We start from the raw sequence: 5355 nt of genomic DNA on the forward strand, positions 1-5355 counted from the left end.
TTATTTATTTTTGTCTTTTTGCCTTTTCTAGGGCTGCTCCCACGGCATACGGAGGTTCCCAGGCTAGAGGTCTAATCGGAGCTGTATCCACTAGCCTACGCTAGAGCCACAGCAACACGGGATCTGAGCTGCGTCTGCGACCTACACCACAGCTCACAGCAACGCCAGATCCTTAACCCACTCAGCAAGGGCAGGGATCGAACCTGAAACCTCATGGTTCCTAGTTGGATTCTTTAACCACTGTGCCACAACAGGAACTCCTAATAAATAAAATTTTTAAAAGGTGCTCAATTACTCTTTTGAAAGAAATGTCCACATTGCATTAAAAATGAGTATCAAACCAATCCAGAATGTATTGACCAGGAATACTAATTATTTAGCATCAATTAAACTATCAATTTTTCTTAGTTATAATCCTGACATGATCCCTTGCATAGTATTCTGAGAAACTGTCACAAAATAAGAATCTAAGAAGTATGTGTGTGTTTGTACATTTATAAGCAGTCATGACAAAGTACCTGGAGATAAGCATACTGAACTATTTTATGCAACTATTGCATACATCTTTCAACTGTTTTTTTTTTCCAACAATCATGATGTATTTATTCTTAAATATCCTCTTTCTGTTTTCAAGTCCCTTTAGTAAACAAAGACAAACATGGATAAATGGCTGAGAATCGCACTGCAGGTGGCCACTGTGTATGGTCAAGCACTACACATCTCTGGGACTGCCACCTATATCATATATGGATTATGATGTAAATGCACCAACACCTCCTCCAACACCCTTCCCTGGAGTTGTGCAGTATTCACCTCTGAGTCTGTTCAATTTAACCAGCCCATATTGGAACTGAAATCAATGACCTTTCCTCTTGGCAAAAGTAATTCAAAGTTACTGAGCTAATCAATCCTAGACAATGAGATATGAACTGATTTGCATTAAAATATCCTCAAAACATTTACTAGTTCTTGAAAAATGGACAAGGTGTTACAGACATAACTATCTTAAAATGATGCTATATAATAGGTTGCCATTTCCTATCCCTGAATCTTTAATTTGCAGTTGGTTTTCTGGTAGAAAATTTGATACCCACAATGATCTTATGGCACCCTCAAGTGGATAAATATTAGATCAGCAGTGCTTTTCTTAAAGAGATGTGTTGGTCTGTAATAGAAAAAAATAAATAGTAGGATAATGGAAACAAAGATTACTGAATGAATGAAAATAAACGGACCTCTACCACAAGGGCTTGTAATTTGAACAATGTTTTTAATAATGAAGACGGACTTTTTGTTGGTCTAGCTACACTTTCCATTTAGTATTCTTCACATTTTCTTGGGTCAATTTAAGGAGATTTTGAATAGAACTTTGAGTACAACAAAGCTAACCACCTTAAGTGGTAACGAAGCTGTAATCTAAACCTCTTGCACCATGTGCTTATGAATGAAACCAAGTGGCCTCATCATAGAAAAAGTGTTCAACACATATCTTTAGATGTTAAGGGAAGTTCCACACATATATATTTATAAACCATACCCTTAGGGAGCATGGTTTCTGATGATCATCTTAGATGTATGGCATGGTAGAAAGAATATTTGATATACAGGAAGATAATGTAGATTCTAAAATTAGTTTTTGAACAAATTATTAACTTTTCCATATCTGTTTCTTCATTTTTAAAACATTAGAGTAGAAACTAGAGCAGAGACTAGTTGATGGTTTCTTACTGAACTAGTCAAGTTTCTTTTGGTTCCAAACCATAAATTTACTCAAGCTAGCTTAAGCAACAAAAAGGAATTTTGGAGGGAGTTCCTACTCTGGCACACTGGGTTAGGAATCCGACTGCAGTATCTTGGGTCCCTGAAGAAGTATGGGTTCGATCCCTGGCCTGGCACAGTGGCCAGCATGCATTGCAGCTGTGGCTTGGATTCAATCCCTGGCCTGGGAACTTCCATATGCCATGGGTGCAGCCATTACAAAAAAAAAAAAAAAATTTTTTTAAGGGGGATTTTTTTTAAGAAAAAAAAAAAAGATGCTGAAAAATTAGAGAGAGGAGTAATAATATACCCCTAGGATCTTATTCGGTTCTACTCACCCTTTCTTGATATACACATTCTATCCTTAATTCCAGGTGAGGATGGACTTTGCTGAAATGGTTTACATCAGAGTTAAGAACCAGAAAAAAACAGTCTATAAATACCTATATAGTCATAGATTGTTTGTGAATATTTCCAAAAGGTAATATACAAGTTTCTGAGTTCGGAATAGACTTTATCTTTTCCAAACAGTGTTACTAACAGCCACACATTATTTTGAGAAAATTGGGGAATCTAAGAAAAGCTACTTTGCGATACTGTTTCTTTCCCTACTTTATATGGTTACCTTTCTTTAGCTAAGTTTTTGTGTTCTTTGCTAAATAAATCAGGCATTTAATCTTTGTGTGCGTGCGTGTGTGTGTTCACTCATGCAGAGACAGGGAATCTCTTCCCACCAATCTCTAACCTGCCTAAAATGACACACTTACATAAATGTCCATAACTAAAATACCCCTAACTTCAATCTTGCAGTATCCAGAGTATTTTGCTTATTCACATCTCTAATCCTTTAATTATATTGCTCCCTCATCTTGAAATGCACATACTTCCTCCCCTCCTCTCTTATGTTCATTAATTACCACTACTTCATCTCCCAGAAGAAAAAAAAGGGGGGAGGGGAATAAGCAGATATGCAGCAGGTGTCCATAACAATAGCACTTACCACTATGCCATATTTGCTGCTTCTTACATCTACTCCTCTATTGAACTGTGTGCCACACAGGAACCAGGTGTTTTTTTCATCTTTATATATCCAGGGCCTAGAGAGTATTTTTTAAAAGATACACATATGTGTTTATTTAGAAATGGAATTTGACATCACAATAAAAATAGGCCCAAGATGCAGACCCCAAAGAGTGGATTGTCTTGAATGTGCTGCCCTTTCTTATCTCCCATATATTCACCTAATCATTAATAATGATTAGTGTGGGAAAATATTTGTAAAGGCCAAACCAGTAACCCAAAAAGTTAAAGCAAGAACTGAAAAAAAAAGTGTTTTTTTATGTCCATCTTGAGAAGCCCCATATATGGAACTGGTTTCTCCAAGAAGCAAAACTAGTTGCTCACTTTCTCTCCTCACTCACTCCCACCAGTCCTTCCTCAAAGATCCAGTACTCTGTCCCCTTCAATGTCCCTTTCAAAGTCTAAGGCATCCATCCCAGCAGGAAACGAATTCAAATACACCTGTAATTGTAGAAGGCTCAAGCCCCTTCTATGGGGGTGGTATTTGGGAAGTAAACAGGGTGCCTCTGGCACTTAACTACTACCGCTACTCCTTTTAAGGACAGCACTAACCAAAGATAGAAAACCCTAGTCTGGTTACTTTCTCCTATTTTCATGGCCATACCACACCAATATTAGATGTTCAAGGTATGGGGTGGTTGGAGGTTACTCTGGTGTTGGAATCAGGAAAAAGAGTAAGCCAGATCCCATAGAGATGAAGGCATGTGCTACTCAAGAATGGCCTCACAAGGTGGCATTCTCAAACTAAGTGCCACTGTCCAGCATCTGGTTCACTGTCCAGACACTGGCTTCTCAGTCCCTCAGAGATAATTAGATCCCTAATAACAGATCAACCCTAACTAAAATCACATTATCTTATTTATCAGATAAGATATAATGCACATAGTTCCTTTTTCGTGTTAGCTTTCCTTTTCACAGACAGCACCCTCTTTCCTAAAAACAGCCATTGTCTAGAGCTATAGCTTAACACAAATCAGTTTGCAGCACTGTTTAAACTTCCCTGATACACCCCTAGTGGCTTGAAATTTATTATCTTTTTTTTTCCTTTTTTTTTTTTTTTTTTTTTTTAATGGCATGGAAGTTCCCTGGGCCAGGGACTGAATACAAACCCTAGCTGTGACCCATGCCCCAGGTGGAGTAAAGCTAGATCTCTTAATCCACTGTGGCAGGCTGGGGATCAAACACACACTTTTGCAGCCACCTGAGTCACTGCAGTTGGATTCTTAACCCACTACACCACAGTGGGAACTCTGAAATTTATTATCTTTTAAACTTACATTCTTTATTCCATTTTCTCAAGTCTTAGTAGACTGTTTACCTTTTTGCTTGGATTTTTTACAAAACAGTGTGAAGTTATTCACTAGGTCTGGGTCTTCTATCCAGGTGGTGAGACAGTGAAGGTCAAAGAGATCTCACCAAATACACATAGCTGGAGAGGTGGAAAAATAACTGCTGCTATTTATTTTTGCTCAAAAGGCCTAAACTACACATATTTAAATAGTACAGATTTTAATATACTGCAATAAAACAAAAACGCATTATCTCAGTATTAGAATAAGTTAGCCCTTCCATATAATAAAAACATTTTGTCTAGCAACTCTGAAATTTATTCAGACCTACGTTAGAATTCTAACTCCAGCCTTTTGCCAGCTGGGTGACGCTGAGCAATTTATTGAATCTCTTGATCGTTTTCCTCAGTCTCTAAAATGAGAGTACAAGGAGGTACAGTGGTTAGGTTCTCAAGTCAATAAGTAAGGGATAGGGTGGGGGTAGTTCCTCCACAGTGGTGCCGAATGCAGCGGTTTGGGTCACTGTGGAGTTGTGGGTTGCATCCCGGCCCCAGTAGGTTTAAGGATCCCACGTTGCCACAGCTGTGGAGTAACTTGCAGCTATGCAATAGGTTACAGCTGGGGCTCCTGTTCAGTCTCCTGTGCCTGGGAACTTTCATAAGCCGCGGGTATGGCAATTAAAAAAGGGAAAAGGGGGCAAAGAGCCTAAGTCACAATTACCTTTGAAAATCACCTGAATTACACTTAAGTATTTTAATATTGATTTCAACGGAAACAAACTATATAGTAAACTTTATGGACACTAAATTTTGAGAAACCACTTAGAGAAATAAAAAGAATGTATATATGCAATGTCTAGGCATTAAAGCCATTCTGGTTTTAAATTAAATCTAAAATCACTAACAGTGATCAAGATATGGATGGAGAACACAACTCCGGTGCTTAACAAATGTTAGTGTCCTTCCTTTCTTCCGCCCTTTAGCCTACCAGGAAATTTCCCAGAGCGGTCGTTTTAACGTGGTTGTGCCTGAGGCGTAGGTAGTGGTTTACCCAGCAAGTACCTGAGGGAAGAAACTTTAAGGTTTGGGGTTCTCATCCTGACACTGGCACTTGGAAGGTCCTCGCTAACAAGATAATGAATTATTTACCACAGATTAGAGCTCAGACCGTTTCAATGCACTAACACCTCGGAAATTTTAAGAAACAAACTTGTCACACGCAACGCTAC

The 5355-nt window shown here is 38.5% G+C and overlaps 1 long non-coding RNA gene across 3 annotated transcripts in view; it reads right to left on the reverse strand.

The window, feature by feature from the left end:
• LOC102167959 overlaps nt 1-5355 on the reverse strand; it is a 441888-nt gene that overhangs the window by 436417 nt on the left and 116 nt on the right. For all 3 annotated transcript variants that reach the window (XR_002338126.1, XR_002338125.1, XR_307046.3), the window contains exon 2: nt 2759-2855. This is a non-coding gene — a long non-coding RNA (uncharacterized LOC102167959). The remainder of the gene's footprint in view (nt 1-2758; nt 2856-5355) is intronic.

Source organism: Sus scrofa, chromosome 13 (genome assembly GCF_000003025.6).
Source record: "Sus scrofa isolate TJ Tabasco breed Duroc chromosome 13, Sscrofa11.1, whole genome shotgun sequence".
In the NCBI taxonomy this organism is placed as follows: Eukaryota; Metazoa; Chordata; class Mammalia; order Artiodactyla; family Suidae; genus Sus; species Sus scrofa.